The 25,267-nt window shown below is 37.4% G+C and overlaps 1 protein-coding gene across 24 annotated transcripts in view; it reads left to right on the top strand.

Annotated features, from left to right (window-relative positions):
• The window catches only part of R3HDM2 (R3H domain containing 2), a 155,576-nt gene that overhangs the window by 41,946 nt on the left and 88,363 nt on the right, over positions 1-25,267 (top strand). The window contains exon 3 of one of the 24 annotated variants that reach the window (XM_054579952.1): positions 17,160-17,285. The exons of the other annotated variants lie outside the window; for them this stretch is intronic. The gene's annotated coding sequence lies outside the window, so the exon portion shown is untranslated. The remainder of the gene's footprint in view (positions 1-17,159; positions 17,286-25,267) is intronic. 24 annotated transcript variants of the gene reach the window in all.

The raw sequence follows: 25,267 nt of genomic DNA, 5'->3' as shown, positions 1-25,267 counted from the left end.
TGGGAGGGTTATAGCACTACCAACTGAAGATCAGTCAAAAATGAAGATTAAGTATTTCTGAAAGTATAATGTAGGTTAATGGAACTATTTTTAAGTTTAAAAAAGTCCAGATTTATCTTCTACTTTGATTGGTTCTCTGTTTAATTTTGCCAAGTGTCTGTATACAGAGTAAAGTAAAACTTTTTATTACTACCTTGTCAGTTATTAAGTGATCAACATGAGTATACTGCCCTATTTTTCCTTTCCCATCTTTTTTTAAAAAAAGCTTAAGCTTTAAAAAAAAATTGAAGTATAGTTGGCATACTGTAAACTATATATATTAAAAGTGTACAATTTGTTTATTTTTTAAAGAGAGGGGAAGGGAGGGAGAAAGAGAGGGAGAGAAGCATTGATGTGTGAGAGAAACGTCAATTGGTTGCTGCTCGCCACACCCCATCTGTGGACTAGCTGCAACTCAGACATGTGCCCTGACCAGGAATTGAACCAGTGACCTTTTTCCTTTGTGGTATAGTGCTCAACCAACTGAGCCACACCAGTCAGGGCCACAGTTTGTTAAGTTTTGACATAAGTGTTCACCCAGGAAACTGTCTCCACAGTTAAGATAATGAACATAATCATCTTCCCTACAAATTTTCTTATCCCCATTTGTAATCTGTCCCTCAACCTCTGTGGTCTCTAGGCAACCACCGATCAACTTCCTGTCACTATAGAATAGTTTCCATTGTCTAGAATTTTATATAAATGGAATTGTAAAGCATATACTCTCACATTTATTTATTTTGGGTGTGGCCCTTTTTTTTCCCTAAGCATGATTATTTTGACTTTCATTTATGCTGTTGCATGTGTCAGTAGTTCATTTCTTTTTAATTGCTGAATAGCAATCTTTTGTATAATATAACAGTTTGTTTACTCATTCACTTGTTGATGCACATTTGGGTTTTCAGTTTTCAGCAACTACAAATAAAGCTATGCTATGAATACTTGTGTAGAAATCTTTGTATGGACATTGATTTTATTCTTCTGAGGGTTTTTTTAAATTTGAGGTAAAATTCATATAACGTACAATTAACAATTTTAAAGTCTACAATTCAGTGATATTTAGTATATTTACAATGCTGTGAAACCACAATCTTTATTTAGTTTTAATACTTTTTCATCATTCCATAAACCATCCTATACCCATTAAGTCAGTGGTCCCCAACCTTTTTGGCACCAGGGACCAGTTTCGTGGAAGACAATTTTTCCATGGACTGGGGGAGGGGGATGGTTTTGGGATGATTCAAGTGTATTACATTTTTTGTGCACTTTATTTCGATTATTACATTTTAATATATAATGAAATAATTATTCAACTCACCATAATGCAGAATCAGTGGGAGCCCTGAGCTTGTTTTCTTGCAACAAGGTAGTCCCATCTGGGGGTGATAGGAGACAGTAACACCTAAAGTGTGTTGCTTATGTCCAGTCTACTCCATAATCTCATTGTGGTTGCTGTCATTGCAGAAAACACTGCTTCACAAAGATAGGATATAGGAAATGGAAGCAGGCTTTTCACTGCTTTTGTGGCAGTCTCAGGGTGTTTCACCTTGACTGTAACCCAGAACATGTGGAGAATTGGAAGTTGTCTCAGACATACTTTTAAGGCCACCGTCATTTGTGATCTCAAGCAGTTGATCCTCTTCTAGCATGGACAAAGTCGATTCACATGGCCTATTTATAAAAGAGTCGCAGGTATATTCCTCCCCAATTCAGGAGTCTTTCATGGTTGGGAAGTAATACTGAAACTCTTCTGAAAGCTGAGATAGATGATCATGCACCAGTTGGGAGAAAGAAGGCCCTGGCTCAATCTCTTTAAAAATCTCTGCTAATGTTTGAAACATGTTAATCCTAACGTTCACTCGTCACCCCCATAATTCCAGTTTGGCTTTGAGTGCAGCCACTTTATCTGCCAACTTGTTCTCCCCTGAAGTGACATATTAGTCCATTGCTTACAAAAGTAAGCAAGTTTTGCGACCCGCTTTGTGTCACTGAAATGTGCTACCGGTGGTGACTGTTTTTCTAAAAGAAATCTCTGGAGCAGCTCTTGTAACTCAAAAACTCTGGCCACTGATCTACCTTTAGAAAGCCATCTCATTTCTGTGTGTAGGAGAAAATGTGTGTGCTCTGTGTCCAATTCCTTACTGAGCAACACGAACAGATGTGAGTTAAGGGCATATACTTTAATGTAGTTGATAATTTTAATAACATTCTGCAAAATGTTGTTAAGTTCACATGACATTTTTCAGTTCGCCAGCATTTCTCTATGGATGGCATAGTGTGTAGACTCACATTCAGAAGCAACCTCTTTGACCTGAGTAGGGAAACCAGAAAGGTGTCCAGTCATGGCAGCCACTCTGTCTGTGCATATACCAACACAGTATGACCAGTTCAGTTTCCCTGATATGTAATCATTCAAAGACTTGAATAGTTCTGCAGCTGTGGTGTTGGTTAGCAACAAAAGTGTACATAACAGCCCTGGGTGATGTGGTTCAGCGGACTGAGTGCCATTCTGTGAACTGAAGGATCGCCAGTTTCATTCCTGACAAGGGCACATGTCTGGGTTGCAGGCCAGGTCCTCACTTGGGGGTGTGTGAGAGGCAACCAGTCAGTGTATCTCTCACACATTGATACTTTTTCTCCCTCTTTCTCCTTCCTTTCCCCTCTCTCTAAAACCCTTACATTTATGATCTGACAGGAGGAAGACCTCAGGTGGTAATGTGAATGATTGGGGAGTGTCTGTAAATACAGATGAAGCTTCAGTCACTAGCCAGATGCTTACCTCGTGTTGTGCAGCCTGGTTCTGGGGGTTGGGGACTCCTATATTAAGTAATCACTCCCCATGAACTCCTCCCCTTAGTAATCTCTAGCAGCTTTCTGTTTATGGATTTGCCTAGTCTGGATATATCATAAAAAGAGTAAGACAACATGTGACCCTTTGTGTCTGTCTTCTGTCATACAACAATGTTTTTTGGTTCATCCAAGTTACATCATTTATAAGTACTTTTTTCCTTTTTATGGGTGAATAATAATCCATTGTGTGGATATGTCATATTTTATTTATCTATTCATCAGTTGATGGACTCTGAATTGTTCCCACTTTTTGGGCACCATGAATAATGCTGCTATGAACATTATGTACAAGTGTTTACACAGACATAAGTTTTCATTTCTCTTGGGTGTATACCTAGGAGTGCAGTCGCCAGATCATGTGGTAACTCTATGTTTAACTTTTTGAGGAACTGTCAAACTGCTTCCAAAGTGGCTGCACTATCTCACATTACCACTACCAGTGTATAAGGGAAGTGGAAGAAAAGTTTTCCAAGTTTTCTTTTTAAGGATTTTCTGGTTTTAGCTCTTAAATTTAAGTCTGGGACTTGAGTTAATTTCTGTTTATGGTATCAGGTGTGGTTCCAACTTTATTCTTTTAAGTGTAGATATCCACTTGTCCTAGAGCCATTTTTTTGAAGTCTGTCCTTGGTCCATTTGATTTTCTTGGCACCCTTGTTGAAAATTAATTGACTGTAAATGTAAGGATTTATATTTGGGCAGTCAGTCCTATTCCACTGCAACACTGTTTGATTATGTAGCTTTGAGTATACAGCAAGTGAAATCAGGAAGTGTGAATCCACCAATTTTTTTCTTCTTTTTCAACATTATATTGTTTGTTCTAGGTCCCTTGCATTTCCATACGAATTTTAGGATCAGTTTGTCAATTTTTCTGCCAAAAGTTCATCTAGGGTTTTGGTAAGAATTGCATTGAATCTGTAACTCAGTTTTGGGGGTGTTATTACCATGTTAGTAGTATTAAGTCTTCCAACCCATGAATATGGGATATCTTCTTCCTTACTTAGATCTTAATTTCTGTTAGTAATAGTCGTAATTTCCAGTATATAAGCCTTATACTATTTTGAAACCCTAATCCTTACACTGTTTTAAATTTCTACCTAAGTATTTTATTATTTTTGTTACTGTTATAAATGGATTTTTCTTAATTTAATATTTGGATTGTTCATTGCTTGCATGGAGAAATACGGTCAGTTTTTGTACATTGACCTTGTATCTTTAAACTTTGCTGAACTTAGTTTTTAGTGAGTTCCTTAGGATTTTCTTGATACAAAATCTTGTCATCTGCAAATGGAGATAGTTTTCTTCGTTTTGAATCTGGGTTTCTTTTCTTTTCATTGCCTCATGCCCTAGCTAGAACCTCCAGTGCAGTGTTGAATAAAAGTGGCAAAACTGGATATCCTTGTCTTGTTACTAATCTTAGGGTGAGTGTTCTCAGTCTTTCACCATTAAAAATGGTGTTATTTACAGGGTTGTGTAGAGTCCCTTTGTGAAACTGAGTTATTTCCTTAGTGATTGCCCTGGGAATTACAATTAAAATCTTAATTTACAACAATGTAGTTCAATTAATACCAGCTTAATTTCAATAGTATACAAAACTTTGTGCCCGTATAGCTCTGTTCCCTCTCCTTCTTTTGTACTATTATTATCATACAAATATCATCTTTATACGTTGTGTGCCCATTAACACAGATTTATAATTATAGCTTTATGCAGTTGTCTTTTAATTCAGATAGAAAAAAAGAGTAACAAACCAAAAATACATTTATAGTGTCTCATTTTTATGTGGGATTGTCGTCTTCATTTTTAAAGGATGCTTTTGCTGGATACAGATATCTTGGTTGACAGTATTTTTCTTTCAGCACTTAGAATATATTGTATCTTCCCACTGCCTTTTGGCCTCCATGATTTCTGAGGAGCTTCTTGGATTTGCAGATGTAGTGTTTTAAATCAAATTTGAGAAATTTTTGGCTTTCATTTTAGTAAATACTATTTCTTCCCTTTTCTTCCCTCTCATAGGACTTCCATTATGAATTTGTTGATATGCTTGTTGGTGCCCCACAGGTCTCTGGGGTTTTTATCATTTATATATATATAAAATTTCTTTTTTCCTCTCAGAGTGGATAATATTAATTGATCCAAATGTGTTGATTCTTTCTTCTGCCTGCTCAGATCTTGTGTCAAATGCCTCTACTGATGTTTTTCATTTTCCTTATTATTATTCTTCCAGCTCCAAAATTTGTTTGGTCCCTTTTTTATAATTTCTATCTATTAATATTCTTTGTTTTGGGAGGGTGAGACATTGTTTTGACATTTTTCCTTTAATTCTTTAGTTGTGGTTTCTCCTCCTTTGATCTTATTTAAGATGATAATTTAAAGTAGTAAGTCTAACGTCTGGGATTCCTAAGTGAGTTTCTGTAGATTGCCGTTTTTCCTGTAACAGGCCATATATTATACTTCGATATAGTGTTATATTGCTTCATGGGTAGTTTCACAGCTTTACGGTAATATACTTTTGCTCTTTATGATCATTGCCCTGCTCTGGTCATATATTTTACTGGTATATATAAATTGTACAATATATTTTAAATTATTCTTACTTTGAATAGTTGATAATTTTAAATAATATATTTAATGAGAAAAAAAGGTTTTTATATTCACACTGTTAATCATTTCTGGTACTCTTCATTTCTTTGTGTAGACCCGTATTTCTGCTTCTTACCATATTCATGCAGCCTGAAGGATTAGTACAGGTCTGCTGGTGATGAATTCTTTCAGCTTTTGCATGTCTTAAAAAGTCTTTATTTTGCCTTCATATAAATATTTTTCCCTTGCCTTTGGAACTATCACTTACACATATATTAGGCAATTTGAATTTATTCTACAATTCACTGATGCTTTGTTCATTTTATTTTAGTGGTTTTTTTCTTTCTGTATTTTATTTTGATTAGTTTCTCTTGCTGTGACTTCAGGTTTTCTCCCTCATTTGTTCTTTTGGAATTCCTAACCTACTGTTAGTGTTAGTGTATTTTCGTCTCTTAACATTTCAGAAATTTTTTTTACTACTTCTACCTTACATGCTTACCTCATTCTTTATATTTTTGTACATATGGAATATAGTTTTAACTTCTTAAATGTCTTTTTTTTCCCTTTTTTAAAGTATATTTTATTGATTATGCTATTGCAGCTGTCCCATCTTTTCCCTCCTCTTTATACCCCTCCACCCTGTAATCCTCCTTCCAGCATTCCTCCCCCTTAGTTCATGTCCATGGGTCAGATATATAAGTTCTTTGGCTTCTACATTTCCTGGACTATTCTCAACCTCCCCCTGCCTATTTTGTACCTACCAATTCTGCTTCTTACTTCCTGTATCTTTCCTCCCACTTTCCCTTCTCCCCGCTGATAACCCTCCATGTGACCTCCATTTCTGTGATTCTGTTCTTGTTCTAGTTGTTTGCTTAGTTTGTTTTGGGTTTTTTTTTAGGTTCAGTTGTTGATAGTTATGAATTTGTTGTCATTTTACTGTTGATAGTTTTGATCTTTTTCTTCAATAAGTCCCTTTCTTCCTCTTCCTCTTCTCCTTCTGGCATCCCTATGATTCGGATGTTGGAATGTTGAAAGTTGTCCCAGAAATTCCTAAGCCTTTCCTCATTTTTTTGAATTCGTGTTTCCTCATTCTGTTCTGGTTGAATGTTTATTTTTTCCTTCTGTTCCAAGTCATTGATCTGAGTCCTGGTTTCCTTCTCATTACTGTTGGTTCCCTGTATATTTTTCTTTATTTCACTTTGCATAGCCTTCTCTTCTTCCTGTATTTTGCATCTATACTCAATCATTTCTGTGAGCATCCTGATTACCAGTGTTTTGACCTCTATATCTGATAGGTTGGCTATCTCCTGGTGGCTTAATTCTATTTCTGGAGTTTTGATCTGTGCTTTCATTTGGGCCATATTTCTTTGTCTCAGTGCACCTGTTACATTGTAAGGGGCAGAGGTATTCGCCAGGGCGGGGCAACCCATTTTACTCCATTGAGGTCCTGTATTTGGGGGAGGGGTCAGAGAGGAAAAAATGCCACCTGCTTGGCTCTCACTCTGCTTTCAGTCACTTCCTCTGCTACTCATAAGTGAATTGGGACCTTCTAGTGCTGATTCCTGGGTGTGTGGGTGAGTGGGAGGGTGGGTTTGTGTATGTTCTAGGAACCCATGGGTTCCTCCAACAAACTCTCCTGTGAGATATGGAGAGTTTCTCCTCTTGTGCAACCTCCACAGGTTTTTACGGACAGAGATTTTGAGGCTTTATTTCCCCATGCTGGAACCCTGGGTTTCGTGGTCTATCTCACTCCCCAGTTCCTCCCAGCTTATACGCAGGTGAGTGTGAGACAACCTGGTCTGCCAGCTGCCACCTCGCCCACCCGGTCTGCCCCGGCTGCCCATCTCCGCTGCTCCTTCCAGTCTGGATGAATGTTTCTTCATTAACTCCTTGGTTGTCACTGTTCCACACAATTCAGTTTTCTGGCTATTCTGGTGGTTTTGTTTTTAAATTGGTGGTGGTTCTTTTGGTTGTGTGAGGAAGCAAAGCATATCTACCTACACCTCCATCTTGGCTGGAAGTTAAATTTCTTTCTTTACTATCTATAATTGTATAATTTCTTAGCATTTATTTTAATTTTTCATTGTGAGATAAGTAAAATTTATAAGAAGTTGCAAGAAAAATATGCAGTATTTTTCCATGTGCCTTTCACCTTGTTTCTCCCAGTGGAACAGCCTGTATAACTGTAGTACTATATCAAAACCAGGAAATTTATATTGGTACAATCTGCAGAGTTTATTGATATTTGACCAATTTTACATGTATTCCTGTGTAGTTCTGTAGAATTTAATCATGTGTGAATTTGTGTATCGACAACCACGATTAAGACAAACACAGTGCCTGTTGCTCTTTTATAACCACACCCATCTTCCTCCACCCATTCATAAATGTGTAACCCTGGCAACCACTAATTCGTTCTTCATTTCTGTAATATTGTCATTTCAAAATATTCTTAAATGGAACCTTACGATAATATTACCTTTTGAGATTGACTTTTTCTTTCCCCTCAGCATAATTCCTTTGAGATCCATCCAAGTCATTGTATGTATCAGTAATTTGTACCATTATATTGCTGAGTAGTATTCTAGGGTATGGCTGCCCTAAATTTGATTAATCATTCATCTAATGAAGGATTTCTGTGTTGATTCCAGTCTTCGACTATTATGATTAAAGCTGCTATGAACACTCCTGTACAGGGTTTTTTGTAAACATAAGTTTTTATTTTTGTAGGATAAATGTCCATGAGTACATAAAATTGCTTGGCAATATGGTAATTACATATTTTATAAGAAACTGCCAAACTGTCTTCCAGAGGGGCTGTACCATTTTATATTTCCACCAGCTATACATATATGAGTGATCCAGTTTTCCTGCGTCCTTGCTAACATTTGGTATCATCAATGCATTTTATTTTAGCCATTATGATAGATGTGTAGTGATAAGCCATTGTGGTTTTAATTTGCATTTCACTAATGGCTAATGATTTTGAACATGTCTCCATGCCTTTTGCCCATTTTCTAATTAGATTATTTCTTTACTGTGATGAGTTTTGAGAATTTTTTATATATTCTAGTCATGAGTGCTTTGTTGGATACGTGGTTTGCAAATATTCTCTCCAATCTGTGGCTTATTCTCTTCTGTGAACTCTAGACTCCTTTGTTTTCTCAGACACCCTTGGGTAATCATAGGGCTGTCCTTATTTGTTTTCTATCTCAGGAAGCACTGTCCTTCATTGCCTCATGTTCAGCGTCTTAAAAACCATTGTTTCACACATTTTGTCTGTTGTTGTTTTTTTTTAAGTTGTTTGTGCCAGAAAGGTATGATCCCTGTTACTCCATATTAGTCAGGAATAAAATATCCCTCCCCTAAAGTTTTCAGTAACATTAGGAACACCCAGTGTTACTGACTTCTGTCCAATAATTTCTTCCTTTCGCAAGTCCTTAAATAAAAGGGCGGGGGGGTGTGGAGGCTGAATCTAACAGACAAAAAGATAGGTCTGATGTTGGGTATCTGTTGAAGCCCAGCTACTTCCAGAAGTTTGTAAATCAGTCACATACAGGCTTAGAACTAGAAATAGGTCAGCTACCAGAGCACAAAATGTGGTGTGAAAAGACTTTAGTGACAGCTTGTTTGTGATAATATATCCTTTCTTGTTGACTGCTCTTTGGATCTAACGTTACAATCTAGGTGTTTTTGATACTCTTTTTGTCTATTCTTTACAGTCATTTCCTTGAAAGAATGGTCATATTTATACAGTAATATTTAAATGGGTATAGTTGACCAGTTAAAGCAGCCTGTCCAGCCTAAGTGTACTAGTTATGTAACTCTCCATTGACCTTTATTATTAGTTTTTAAGCTTACCTCAGAGTTTATAATGTTTTAAAATATATCCTAGGATTTCTTAAAGATTATCTCTGCATTTCAAAGATGCACTTATCTGTGTAAAAACTCAGATACAGCATTGTCATAGGATCATATAACTATCAAATACTTGAAGAAAATATTTCTTTGGAGTTATTTTAGGAATTAGGATATATTTTTATAATTAGGTGACTTTAAGCTCTGAGATCTGCTAAAGCCGTTTTTGGAATATATAGCTGCCTCTGCCTGTGCAAGTTTTATCAGGAAAGTTTTATTTCTGTTTCCAGTCTGTTGCTTTTGCTGATAATCCAGGGGCATAGCTTCATATATTGCTCAGGTGTTTTTCCCATTGGCTATCAAGATGCCTTGCACAAAGTGGTTACTAAGTATTTGTTGGGTGAATGAATGCCTCTGAATGGAGTTACTGCTTCAGTCAACTCCCTTCATGTATTTCATCCAGGATCTTTCCATCTCTATCCTTTTTGTCATTTTCTTAACTTGTTTGCATTCCTTTTGGAGGATGAAGAAGGAAGGCAAAGAAGATGAACCTGAAATCATTCTACCATTAATGAGTAACTGTGATAAGAAAATATTATACGAGAATCGATTGAAATATTTCTCTAACATGAGGTTTTGGAATTAATGTTGTTTCATTTACTCATTCTAATTTTTGTTGCCATTGCTAATGGTTGATAGTTCCTTAGTTTTTCTTCAAAGCCCTGACCAGCTTTTTCTCTCTTGTAAATTTGTAGCTAATGGTGTGCTCTTTTATTTTTCATTTTTATTTCTAATATTCATAACTTTTCATATATGAACGCCTCTTCTTTTTCTTTATTCCTTAAATATTGGTGTGTTCTGAGGCTTCTGCTCACCTCTGTAGCCTTTTCTGCTGCTAATATGCCACTGTTCTCTCCATGTGCTCTCCCTATAACATCCAGGGTTTCAATTTCTATTACAGTATGGTGGGCTAGATATCCAGTCTCACTGGGATAACTGGGTAACTGCCTATTGGATACTTTGATTTCGCTAACCTGTGGGTATATCACATTTGCCATGATTTTAAACAGAACTTAATCATCTTTTTTCCCAAACTGGTTTCTTCTTCAGTATTCTTATCACAATAATAGAAATATTCACCCCAGTTGCTCTCAAACTTCTTGGTATCAGAACCTTTTTGTATTCCTTTAAAAAAAAAAAAAAGATTTTATTTATTTATTTATTTATTTATAGAGAGGTGAAAGGAGAAGGAGGGAGAGAAACATCAGTGTGTGAGAGATACATCAATCGGTTGCCTCTTGCACACCCCCAGCTTGGGATCTGGCCTGCAACCCAGGCATGTGCCCTGATGGGGAATTGAACCAGCGACCTTTTTGGTTCGCAGGACAGTGCTCAATCCACCAAGCCACACCAGCCAGGGGAGAATCCCTTTATATTCTTAAGGTGCTTTTCTTTTGTTTATGTGGGTTATATCTATCAATATTATTATATTAGAAATTAAAACAGACATTTAAAAAATGTTCATCTATTTAAAAATAATAAATTCATTACATGGTAACATAAAAGCAAATTTTTTCTGAAATTTTTTTCAAAAACAGCAACAAAAAAATTCAGTGAGGTATGTTTCATTGTTTTTCATTTTTACAAAACTGCTTTAATGTTGAGGTTAATAGATCACAGATAGGTTCTCATATTGGCTTTTTATTCAATTAATTATGATATTACATGTCAACTAGCTCCTAGAAAATACTATTGTATACCTGTGAGAGCATGAGAATGAAAAGGAACAACAAGACCTTAGTATTATTATAAAAATGATTTGGATTTGCAGATCCCATGAAAAAGTATGAGATTCCCAGGGATGCCAGACCATAATTTGAGAGCTTTTCTATCAAGTCACCTAGGTGTCCTCTTAGACTTCTCCTCTCCCAATCATTACAAAAATCTCATATATCACTAAGTCTTAATGATTTTAACATTAATGCCTGTCTGGTCAGAGTCCCTTCATTCTACAGCTAAAATGCATATCTCATCTTTTTCCTAGTTGGTGTTTCTGCCTCTATTTTATTTTCTTTCTAAGCCATCCATACAGTAGCAAAAGTAATCTTTCTAAAATAGAAAAATGATGAACTTGCAGTTCTGAGAAAGCATTCTGGTGGCCCATACATCTCTGTTAGTAATATTACTGTGTTTTTGTGTTCACACCATGTTCTTGGCACTGTTTTAGGCACTTCGCATATATTATCTCACTTAATCTTCACACAGCCTTTCAGAAGAAGTACTCCTATATCCCATTTTATGGATTAGGAAACTGAGGTTTAGAAAGGTTAACTAACTTTCCTCAAATCCGCCAGCTGTTAAATATGGAATCTAAGTCTCTTTCTTCATTTCTCTATTTGTCTAAATATTATTTGTCCTTGAGGATTAGGCTTAGGCATCTTTACTTCTGGAAACCTTTTTTCTGGTATGATTTAGATGCCTGTTCCTTCTCTTTCCATTTAACCTTGTGAGCAGCTCTAGCTATGTTACACATTATAATTGACTTGTTTGTCCCCTGCACTGTTGATGTTCCTGGTAGGTGCTGAGAGGGAACATTATTCCTCTGGCACACAAATATTAGATTGCATCCCAGAATATTTTTCTCTAAGAGGGAAATGCATATTGAGGCCCTTAAAACCTAATGTCGCCCTGGGCCTGCTTACTCTGTTCATTCTCTGCAAGCAGGTCCCTCAGTTTTGGAGCCATAAAACAGATAATATTATTTCTGTATTATTCCAAGTTTTAAAATTTGAGAATATACTCTTGCTGTATTACTCTAGAGAAGATTAAAAAACAACAACAAAAATAAGAGCTGACATTTAAATGGCTTTCCATGTGTCTAAGCATTTTACCTGTAAAAGGCGAAAGATTTATACGATCTGAAGAGAAACCAGAGTATTACCTGTATATTAACTCATTTAATCTTTACAACACCATGAGATAGTTACTTTTATATTGTTTTTCAGGTAAGGGAAACTGAGGCACCAAGAGATTAAATAACTTGCCCAAGATTACACAGTTTATAAGTGACAGAACTGGAAGTCAAATGTCTAAAATCTGTACTGTATAGAATACTGATCAGAATCCCATAGTTATATCCTTTTCTAGGATAAAGGCAAGTGAGGATTAGAGTTAAAGTCATATGGCAACAACTCTGATATGGTGATCTTATAGAAAAAGATATAGTACACATTTTAAAAAATGTGGGGTTTTTTTGTCACTGGTAAATGACATTCATTCTTTGTGTTTTCTTTTTAAAACAACAAAAAGAATGAAAGGATCTTTCATGTTATCTTTATTACAAAATGATTATCTCATTTCTGAGCTTTCAGCCCATTTAATTCCCACTTGCCCAGTGAATAACAGCAACAAAACGGTTGAATTTTAGTTGAGACTTAGGAGGTTGATAATAACTTTCATTCTCCCAGCAAGTTGTATTGGTCAATTTCAGAATCCTGTTATCTTTATTTATTAGAGAGCTATATCCGAACTGTATCTCTTTTTGGTGGGATTTATCTGCCCATAACTCCTTTTTTGTCCCTGCAGTCCCTTGAGCATTGCAGTGATGTTAATTTTGAGACTGCTAGTTAACTTCAGTAATTACATACCTTGCTGCATTTCTAGACATTTATAGGTTTGTATTTTTGGTCTAGAATAGGATGTATTGGGACTTGTTGGATTTTGTGTCTTTTTTTTATTTTTATTTTTTGAGAAGACTTTGTGTTTTGTTCAGGGAGGAGTTATGTTCATACATGTAAGTCCAGTCATGGAATTTAGGGCTAATGGGAGTTTATTTTGCCAGTGCCCAGGAATATCATACTTTTACTACTAGTATCTTGAGGTCACCAAGAGTAGCTTTTCTTTAAGATAATGCCTTATGTTGTAGATGTATTTCAGACCAATATGGAGGATGCAATTTTATTAAAATAAGCTTTTAATAAGTACCAAGGCTAGTGTTGGCATTTGTGTGATATAAGAGCACGTCTGCAACATATCTACCTTATTGACAAACTTCTAATTCTCAGTCATGCAGGATATACTTCTGAGCTATCCTTTGTCCAGCCATCATTCTCTCTTCCTGAGAATATAATGTATAATGTTGTCAGGGTCATTCCAATTTGTATCAGAATAGATTTGATTCTAAATTACGTATTTCTACCACAATATTCTAACCTTTAGTTTGGAACTGAACATTCATCAGAGAGATAAATATGTTAAGGAAAGTTGAAAACCAAAATATTTTTTTGAGAATGCGATAAGATGTTGGATATTATTTGTAGACTTTCTTTTGAGTTCTTAGGAGTTGACGGGATTGACCTATGCAAATTTCAAGGGGTTAGGGATAAAAGTATGAGAGAAATGTAGAAAGGTACCTTTTCCTAACCTGCTCTTTTGGATTTCTTTTTACTACATCCCATCATGTTTGGAGCTTAAACAAGAGCTTTAGGACAATCTAGTTACTTAAATTCCCCCCCTGGTAGGATTATATGAAATTACTGAGTATTATTAGTATTCCTGTGCGGGTAGGTAATGAAGTGAAGTTGAAGAGAGTAAAAATGTCCTCATGACAAAAATGCACTCTGTTTTTATTAATTCCTTTTTTTAAGGAAGCTGTTCTGAAATTAGAGGAAGCAGCTAAATGAAGTAACCATATATAAATAATTCATTTTTCTGGTTATGCCAGGCTTGCTTTCTTATTATATTGATGTTGGGGTATCAGATAACCACTCTATACTTTTTGTAATTACTAGTTTATTAACAAATACATATTCATTATTCCAGGAACTGAGAGTACGAAGAAAAAGGAAAACTCCCTGCCTTTATAGAGCTTAACTTTTTCCCAGTTTTATTGAGATGTAATTGAAATACAGTTCTGTAAAAGTTTAAGATATACAACATATTGACTTGACATGCATCCGAGGTCTGTCTGGAAAAAGTCTAGCCATTGTTAATAGAACAAGATTTGGTTTGCGGGACATGGATATAATCTGATAGCCAAGGAGAGTGGCCTGGAATGTGCATGTGTGAACAATGACAACTTCACTGTACTAGTCAGTGGAGGTGATAGATGCCGTTGAGTGAGCATGTGTACCTTGTGGCCATCACATTCAAAATGACTGAACAAGTAGAGCAATGAATCTGCATCACATTTTGCATTAAAGCTTGAACATTCCTCCTCAGAAGCTATTTGGGTGACTCAAAAGGCCGCAACTATGGGGAACTGGTAGTTGGCAGCTTCATCACAACAGTGTGCCCGCTCATGGGTGCATCTTGTGCAGGATTTTTGGCAAAACATCAAGTCACCCAGGTGACTCAGCTCCCCTACAGCCCACATTTGGCATCCTGCAACTTCTGGCTTTTCCTAAAACTAAAATCTCCTTTGAAAAGAAAGAGATTTCAGATCATTGATGAGATGCAGGAAAATACAATGGGCAGCTGATGGAGATTGGAAGAACTGTGTGAGGTCCCACGTTGCTGACTTTGAAGAGGATTGAGGCATCATGGTCCTGTGAACAGTGTTTCTTGTATCTTGTATTTCTTCAATATTTCTCACATTACATGGCTGGATACCTTCTGGACAAACCTCGTGTAATCGCGATGTGATTACCACAATTAAGTTTAGGTTAACATTTATCTTTTTTGTAAGTGAGAAAAAGTAGAGCTTACATTTTAATGGGAGAAATGTTGATAAGAATACCAGTAGACTTCCATTTAGTCAATGACAGAAATCCCTGAAATGAGACCCACAGATGATTGTGTTTTGGTTGTGGTTTTTCTGAAATTGGTTCTACTTTTTTTGCCCTTATGGTGTATTTTTGCCCATACTAGGGAAAGGAGTGATGGTGGAACCAATAACAGTAGTTTTAGTTTGTCACATATTAGTTTTTCACATATTTTCTGTGCATCAGGCGCCGTACAGAATTATTTTGAAGATTATTTCATCACATTAAAATCCTGTGAAGGAGGTTTTAGCTAGCTTATTTTACAGGTCAGTAAGATGAGACTTACAGAGGCAGTTACTAATTTGAGATCACACAGCTGGTATGTGATAGGGCTAGGTAGGCCTGCTTCTAATAATTTCAAGTCCCAGGAAAAGATCATGAATGGAAGCACATATTCCATGTCTAAATATTTAAGTTATAAATCAAGATTTTAAAAAACAAAAAAATTGTTCTTATTTTACCTAGACTGGTGTACTTTCATAATGACTTAGAGGCCAGAATTCTTGGACTCTTCAGGCTTCTGAGACAGGAAGGGATATTTGCAGGGAGACCCACAAAAATCTAGTCACCATCTACACCCCGCTCATAATTTGTCCCTTATACACCATTCAGACCATGAAATGTATATGATCATGGGTATTATCTATGTAAGGACAGAGTTTGAAAAGAGATCTATTGAAGGCTCTGGAAGTCAGCTTGGGACTGCTTGGGGGCTTTAGGTAGGTATGTCCCCTTGGTCCAATAAACATCTTGCCCTGAGGGGATAGGTAAGTTAGAAGGGGGTCAGAGTGGATCTGGCTAAAGTGGGAGACCCAGAAAATGGTTCTTTTACTACAAACAGTGGTGGTGCCAGTGTCAGGACTCAAATCCAGGTCCATCTAACCATACTGTCTATTGTCAACAGTAAAAAAGCCTAAATTTACAGAGAGAAGAGTGATGGCCTACTTTGTGGTGTGTGGAGCAGGGATGGAAAACAGCTGGTCCATCCATGTTGTGTCATGCCTGGAGAAGTGCTTTATATGGACCATGTTTTAAATGAGTCGGTCTATTTCTCTGAAAATACTATTTAATCTTTGGTCTTAGAATCTAGAGAATTTAAAAATTGGAAAAAAAACCCATCTTATTCCAAGTACATTCTGATCTTTGTGTAGTTTAAGTTGAGCGGTACAGTTATGAGGAGACATAGTCAATTTTTCTTCTAAAGGGTGGTGAGGCAAAACCATTTGGGTTTGTTTATAATGAAGAATTTATAAAGAATTGGTCTTTATAATGAAGAAAAATTTCTTCAGTACTGTTTCTTTTGTTTAGTTAGAATAGAACAGTATATGGAAGGACCACATTATGGTTTATATTTGTATCATACATTATAGCTAGAGTAGGCATCATTATTTGATCCTAAAATTTTCAGTTGTCTGGTATCAATCTGACTTATGAAGAGACGTGTATTTTGATGGTTGTGGGGAAATGCAAGTTTGATGTAGAATGTTATTTCTTCATCACACACATTGTTGACTTTGTAGAATACATTTGGGTTCTGGTCATTCTTATAATCCTCAGGACTCCAGACTTAAGATTGACTGTCCAGTCACACTGTCCATCAGATGCCATACTTGAAGCATTCTTGAGTGGAGTGAAACCTGCACAATCCACATGTACCCATGATCTTGGACTGTCCCCATCTAACTATAAATTCATCAGTTCTGTCAGACTTCGAGTTTAATTTAAATCTAATGACAACATGATCATGGTTTCTGTCTTATTTTCAAATTACCCTTTTTGTTAACAGGTGAGAATCTTGTGTTTGTATGTGTTGTGTAATCAGATCTGCTAGAGGGGCAAAAATGAATAGAAAAGTCTTGAGTAACATGTACTCCCAATGCTAGAGGATAATTAGTAAGTAAAAGTCTAAATTGATGTTGGACCTAGAACTTGGTGGTATGTAAAACAGAATTTTAACCGCCTTCTAATTTTTTCTTAAAAACATGTCTTCCATATTGGATTTCCTTTCTCTCTCTTTCTCTCTCTCTTTTTTTTTATCCTCACCAGAGGACATTTTTTCATTGCTTTTAGAGAGAGAGAGGAAGGGAGAGAGAGAAACATCGATGAGCGAGAGAGATGCATCAACTGGTTGCCCCCTATACGTGCCCAGACCGGGGATTGCACACTCCTGAACCAGGGATGGAACCCACAACCTAGGTATGTGCCCTGACTAGGAATCGAACCCACAACCCTTCGGCTTTGCGTGGACACTCCAACCAACTGAGCCACACTGGCCAGGGCAGATTTTCTTTTTCTGTAACTACTATCCAGATAGCACTAATGTTTATTAGCTCTCTCATTACCACATTTGCCAAGTTCCTGGAAAATACTTGTTGGGTTGTTTTTTTTTTTTGAAAAAGCGCATTAGAATTCTGGCATCTATTTTGAGTGACAGTTTCAGCAGCATCCTGTATTGCAAAGGGCTTGGGAATTTGTTGACACAAATCCATTTTCTCTGACTCCTAATTCTCCCACCTAGGTTCTGTGGCCTGTGGTCTATTTTTAAATCTGACTGCTGTGCTCTGTATTGTGGTTTTTCTTTTCCTGAATTATTTATCATTGTTTGGAGCCAAATGGAGCAGTATGTTTCTTCACCACTGCTCATTAGAACCCATGTGTCTATCTTCAACTTCGTTGACAGATTTGGTTCATGTTAAATCCCACTGGCCCATCCTAGGAGGGCTGCAACGGCAGTGTGGGAATAGACCACAATCTGTGTTATACTGTAAGAGCATTCAGACTTTTAGATTATTTTGTTTTGGCAGCTTTGGGAAAGACAAGTTATGCTATGTTCTTCATTTAAACTACCTCATTTAAAAGAGGTAAAGATTGTGTCATGCTGATTTTTGTGATGACATTTATTTAATGTTTTTATAGTTGTAATTTTAGGAGAGGTAAGGGAGGAATACCTATGACAAGCACAGCATTGCATTTAGATTTCTGGAGTTATAAATATGACTATTTGGGAGCACTTTGAAATTCTCTGGTCTTGGGGTATGGATTGTGGGGGATTCATTTGTTTTGTTTGAGAGAATTCTCATTGCCTGTCTCTCATCTTTTAACAGACCATAGGCTTGGAAGAAGGATGGCAAACCCTAAGAGTGAGACACTTATTTTGAATGATGTTTCTTTTGTGTTTTCGGATGGTTCAGAACTGGTGTTCCTCTTTTGTCTTTATCTGTGTTTTTTTCTTGAATCTTGTATTTCATGAAAATATTTTTCTCTTTCTCAATGTTGTTGCTTCTTTTCTTTGTGATATATAAGCACACTATTAACTTGTGTATTTTTATTTTTAAAAAATATTTCCCTTTTCATATCACTGTAGGCAGAAAGGGAATACCTGTCAATCATTTTGTACCCCTACCCTGTTAGCCAGCTCTGAATTTGCCCATACCTTTAAAAAAATGATGGTATAGATTTGGCTTCCATTCTTGAAATAATGATGAATACTTTTATATTTTATACCAGAACAAGGTTTTTGGCCTTCTGTTGCTGCTTTTAAGACAGTACCAGTGGCAGAGAAACTGGTATCTCACTGCTCAGTAATTCCAGTTATATCATCATCATCATCATCAATCATCTCATTCCCCTGTGACAGTGGCTCTTAGTTACAGAGATCCTACATTTCTTAGCAGGATCTTAGGACAGCCCCACTCACTCACTGTTCTCCTTACATTTCATTAAATTCAGTTCTTTGGACTGCATCAGCGAGGTTACTAAACTAAATTTACTATCTTTCCCTTGTGCTTTTGCTCTCCTCCAAGTTATCTTTATTTGCTCTTGTCAATCCATTTCCATGATTCCTTGAAAAATCCATTGCAAAATTATATTCTTGAGGAAACTTAGGGGGAAAACAAAGATGAATGGACTTGTTTTTTTTTCATTGTTTTGAATTTGTGTTGGTTTTAATTTTATGTATATTTTTATAAAATTCCAGACTTCAATTGCAAGGGCAAGAGCAAGTATCTTGTTTATTGTGGAATCTTATAAACTGTTCGTACTAATCTTGGCACATGCTAGGCTGCTGTCTGCCTTACAACAGGGAGATTCATTGGATCATAGGGTATTAGTGTATGGAAATAGGGATTGTAAGTATTGGGGATTCTCAATTTTGTATCTTTTAAAATGGTAAGAATATGGAGACTTTACAGTGTTACTTTGAATTCTATTTTGGAGACTAAAATAATAACAGATTACAAATTGAAAGTCCAGAAAGGCGTGCTTGGTTTCTAAAATAGCCATCTAAGTTTTGTCTGCATGACAAAGTTAGAGCATATTTATTACAGGCATGCTAGGAAGATGGCTCACTTGAGCAAAAGTCTGTCCCTGGCAGTCTGATTGTGTAGTTCTTCATCCTTAATCAATTTGAGTTTACATTAGTCTGCTGTGAAGGTCTTTTAAGTGACATTCAGAACCAGAACTGCATATTTTCTGCAGGGCTGTTAACCTTATTTTCCACCCTCACTACCCCTCCTTGACACTTTTCATGAAAGTTGAGTTTATCTTAGAGATCTTAATACAGAACTAGGGTCCCTGACCTTTTAAGAAGTAGAGCTATGTTTCATTTCCTGACACTCTTGGGCTCATTTGATGGTGTTAAGGTGCAGGGTTTTAGGGGTAAAGTTGGGTGGGGGCTGGGGCTTCCTGAGTGAAGGCTAGGAAGAAGGAAAGCTACCAGAGGCTTCTTATTTTCCTAATCCTTCTGTATGAAGTCTATCTGTTGACCTCTCGTGCTGCTTTCTTGCCCTACCCCAGACACGCTAGGTGAATCCTCAGCTCCAACGCCGCTGACTGTTTGCAAAGTTAGGAAACAGTCCCTCAAGTCTATCCTCACTTTTGGCACCAATTGGAGAGTTCAGGGGTCCTCAAGATCACCCTTAGGTTCAATAATTTGCTAGAAAGACACGCAGAACTCACTAAAAGCTGTTAACATTCAAAGTGATGGTTTATTTCAGCAAAAGGATGCAAATTGAAATCAGCCAATGGAAGAGACACATGGGGTAGAGTCCAGGAGGGTTCCAAATGCTGAGCTTCCAGTTATCCTCTCCCAATGGAGTCATGGACAGAGTTAACTCTTCCTGGCAATAATATGTGACAACACATGTGGAATATTGCCAACTGAATAAGCTCACTCGAGTCTTTGGTGTTCAAAGCTTTTGTTGGGACTCCATCACACAGATATGGTTGACTGCTTGCATAAGCTGACCTCAGTCTCCAGCTCCTTTTGAGGTCATGTTAACACTGTGACCTAAAGTCACATTGTTTAGGCTATCTGGTCTAGCTGAGAGCTCACAGTAAACAAAAACTGTTAACCAGCAGTACATTCCAGTGGTTTAGGATTACTTTCAGGGAACTGAGGCAAAGACCAGACCTCTTTGGGCAAGGTTAAATTCTTTACTACACACTGTGCTAATTTAGTCCTCAGGGCCAACCAAGAGAAATAGGAAGGGAATGAGTTTAAATTTTTTGAAACATGCATTTATTTTTTGGTCAAAAAGTTAAATATATATAAATTAAATTTAATAAAAAAGTAGATCCAAGTTGATAGAGCTCCCAAGTCCCTGAGAGAAGCCAACTCAGATCATCCCTGGTGTTGCATATGCCAACCCTAGCTTCAAAGAATTCCCAAAGATAAATTACCAGTAAATATGAGCTAATAATAATAATAATATCACAGATGTCACTGTGAACAAACATGAGCAGAAACAACTGGTCCAGACTCACAGGGACTTCAGATATTGAAGTAGTTTTATATAGAATGTAAAATAAGTGTATTTAATGAAATAGAAATGTGAATAAAAACTATGAGTAAGAAATGAGGATAAAGCAAGGCTGGCTGGGTTGTAAAATAAGGAATTAGATATTTTACAGATAAAAACATAATAACTGAACATTTAAAACTCAGTGGGAAGAGAGCTTAAGTTCTAGCCATGGTAGAGTAACAAGAAGTTGATTTATGCTCCTGTATTAAACAAATAACTAGACAAAATATATTTTAAAAACTCCCTTAGCTCTGACTTGGGTAGCTCAGTTGGTTAGAGCATCAGCCCCATATGCAAAGGTTGTGGATTCTATTTCTGGTCAGGGCACATACAAGGAGCAACAAATCAATGCCTCTCTCAAATCAATTAAAAAAAAAAAACAACCAAAACTATTTTAGACATTGGACAAGGGATAACACAGGATAGTGGTGCCTGAGAGAAGTGAAACAAACAGGGTGATTCCTATGATGGCCCCACCTTTTGGCCTGAAGAAAGTTTCCAGGTTGTGGCACCTAAGATGGGAAAGAATACCAAACAGAGCTGGTAGTCCCCCTTAGGTGAGTAGACAGAGGTAAAAGTTTAGGGATGTCAAGGCAGGTAGAATTAGTGTGTAGAATATTTGAGAGAAGTGAGCTTCACACAAGAGAGAGCAAGAGATTTTCCCTAAACTGGCACTGTCTGGTACAGTAGCTGCAAACCACATATGGATATTTAAATAAAAATTATTTTTCTCAGTTACACTAACCACATTTCAAATGTGGTATCCACAATTCCACAATTCCATCATCACAGAAAGTTGTATTGGACTTTAGTGCCTTAGAATCTTTAGTTGAGTGCTAATCACTTCATGATCATTGACAAAATTAACCCAAGGCCAGAAAAATATCACTAGAAAGCATTAAGCAGAACAGTCTTTTTTACACAGGGCCATAACGTATGTTGTGTTTCCACTAGCTAGAGTAGAAACACATCTAACACCTGGACATTGTTGAGTCCTTAGAAGGATATTGCCTCAGTAATGGTGTCAAATTCATCTGAGTCTAAAGGACTAACAAAGCATAAAATCAAGCCTCAAGGATTAAGTTGTTTCCGTGTCACTGATTCCTGAAACAAAGCTCAAATTTAAAGAAAAAATATAAAAACTCCAACAAATAATGCAAAATTTACAGTATTGGGCATCCAATCACAAATTATCAGGTGTACAAAGAAGCAGAGACTACAAATGCATATTGAGGAAAACAGCCAGTCACTAAGGACTAGAAATGACACTGATGATAGAATTAGTAGACAAGGACATTGTAATGGTTGGTAGACCAAGGACATTGTAACGGTTACAACTATTTCATATGTTCAAAACCTCGATGAAAGATTGAGCATATTAAGTAGAGACATAAAGGATACAAAAATCACATCAGACTTCTAAAGATGAAAGTTACAGTCTCTGAAATGAAAAATATAGTAGGATTAACAGTAGCTAGGCATTGCAGAAGAAAAAATGAATGAACCTGAAGACACAGCAACAGAAACATCCAAAATAAAACATAAGAAACAAATCAAAAATAGAAATACACAGTGACAAATGAATTATGAATGAGCAGTGGTACAACAACAGGCAGCTAAGAATATACGTAATTGGAGTCTCAGGAATGTGAGAGTGAGGCTAGAAAAATATTTGAGGAAGTAATGATAGCACCTGTTCTAAATTTAATGAAAACAATAAATTCACAGATCCAAAAAGCTCATTTAAGATTTTCTCTTCATCATTGATTTTAGGCAGTTTGATTATGATAACTTTGGTGTAGTTCCTCATGAGTTGTTTGAGCTTGGGATCATGAAAACCTGAAACAGAAAAGTCATGAAGAGCCCTGGCTGGTTTGGCTCAGTGGATTGAGCGCCGGCCTGAGAATCAAAGAGTTGCCAGTTCAGTTCTCAGTCAGGGCACATGCCTGGGTTGTGGGCCAGGTCCCCAGTGGGGGGCACTTGAGATGCAACCACCACACATTGATGTTTCTCTCCCTTTCTTTCTCCCTCTCTAAAAATAAATAAGTAAAATCTTTAAAAAAGAGAGATGAAAATTTATTAGGAAAAAGAAAAATCATGAAGAGAGCTTATATCAAGGCACATCTTAATCAAGTTGCTTAAAACTAGTGAAAAGAGAGAGTCTTGAAAGCAGATATAAAAAAAAAAACAAGACGCAAAAAATCCTCCACACTTACATACAGGGCTCTTATGGTCTGAATTGTATCCCCCCAAATTTGTATGTTGAAACTAAGCCCCAGTAGTACCTCAGAATGTGACTACTTGAAGAACGGTCTTTAAAGAGTCAATTAAGTTAAAATGGGGCTGTTAGGGTGACCCTAATCCAATCTGTCTGTAAGATGAGGAAATTTGGTTACACAAAGGGACACCAGGGGCATGTGGGCACAGAGAAAAGACCATATGAAGACACAGTGAGAAGGTTACCACCAACAAGCCAAGGAGAGAAGCCTCAGAAGAAATCATACCTGTGGACACTTTGATGATGAGAAAATAAACAACATTGAAGCCACCCAGTCAGTGTGACTATGTTAAGGCATCCCTAGCAGACTAATATACAAAGTAAGAATTGTGGCAAACTTTTCTACAGAATTCAGACAAGCCAGAAGGAAGATGATGGAATAGTAACATGAAAGTACTAAATAAAGAAACCTGTAAAGCTATACACATAAAATTGTATATGCAGTGAAAATATCTTTAAAAATTGAAGAGGTAAATATGCAGAATGGGCAAATGTCTAGGGTCATAGTACATTCATGGTTGCTTAGGGCTGAGGATTGGGAGAAAATGGAGAGTTATTGCTAATGGGTATAGGGTTTCTTTTTGGGGAGATGAATAACGAAGCACAAATCTGAATATACTAAATGCCATTAAATTATACACTTAAATGGGTGGTTTATATGGTATATGAATTTTATCACAGTAAAATTAATGAAGTTGAAATAAAGCTTTTAAAAAACATACAAGTGTGGCAGAGTAGGTAAATGCACTCCTCTCACAACCACATCAAATTACAGCTAAACTATAGAACAGCCACCATTTAGAACTGCCTGAAATCTAGCTGGACAAAAGTCCTATAACTAGGGATATGAAGAAGAAGCCACATTGAGACTGATAGAAGGGGCAGAGACTCGTAACAGGCCTTGTTTCACACCCACATGTGGTGGTTAAAAATTGGGGGATATCTTGGCTGTAGAGGTCCCCACTGAGGAGCGAGGCTTCCCAGTCCCACACCAGGCCCCTCAGCCTAGGGTTCCAGTGCCAGGAAGAGAAGACTCCATAACTTTGGCTGTGAAAACCAACAAGGATTGTGGCTAAGTGACACGGAGGGCTTCTGGAGATCCAGGCATTCCTCTTAGAGATCCCATGCAGGTTGAAAGGTTTCAGGGACATACAGAGAGGAACTGAATTGTCTACCATTGGGAGGAGGGCTGAAGGGACAGCTTTCTCCCTGACAGATGTGCTGGCAGAGGCCATTGTTCCTTTGCAGAGCACTGCCCTGACAGAATCAGTAGGTGGGTACCATATCTGAGTCATCAACTTGGGTAACACTGTTTGCCCCACCCTGGTGATTCCCTCAGACCCTGCCCCACCCAACTTTCAAGCCCACCCAAGGTGTTGCCACAGGCTTTTCCATACAAATGGTCTATCTTGGCTCATGCTTAGGACTTTCCTGAAGTCTGTCAAACAGAATCTGGCCACATGCCTCTTGCTAAGTGGCCCTGGGCCTGTCATTACTGTCAGCTGGCCTTGGTTCACAGCTTGGCCTTTCCTGGGCATGTCCAAGCCCAACACCGGTAGCAGCAATCTGCAGATTTCTCTGTAGTTCATGCCAGGCAGAGACTGAACTTGGCCTTCACCTTCCAGGAGGCCCCCAAGTCTGCTCTCATGGTGGACAGCTTCAGACGATGCTGAAGCACCACCCAACAACCTCCATGAGTAACACATTCAAAGCATGGATTCAGCAAGCACCAGAGACCCCCTGAAGCAAGTCTTGTTTTATGGGCTTAGTTGCTGCACAGCAGATCCTCCACAGTGGTGGTGGCCAGTCCTCATAGCCGATCAACCTTGGGGTTAAATCCTTCCCATTGAGGTATCAGCAGCTATCAAGGCTCAACTACAACAGGAGGGTGTACACAGCCCACACAGGGTGGGGATGGGGCACCTAGAGAAATTAATTTGGGTGACCCAGGAGACTGTGCTGCTGGGCCCTACAGGATACCTACATAAGGCCTCTCTACCAAGACAGGGAGATGCAGCAGCTATACCTAATATATAGAAACAAACAGGGAGGCAGTGAAAATGATGAGACAAAGAAACAGGTCTCGAATGAAAGAACAG

Source organism: Pteronotus mesoamericanus, unplaced genomic scaffold (assembly GCF_021234165.1).
Source record: "Pteronotus mesoamericanus isolate MK-2021 breed Mesoamerican mustached bat unplaced genomic scaffold, CSHL_Meso_final contig_56, whole genome shotgun sequence".
Lineage (NCBI taxonomy): Eukaryota > Metazoa > Chordata > Mammalia > Chiroptera > Mormoopidae > Pteronotus > Pteronotus mesoamericanus.
This window is presented reverse-complemented; position numbering and strand designations above follow the sequence as displayed.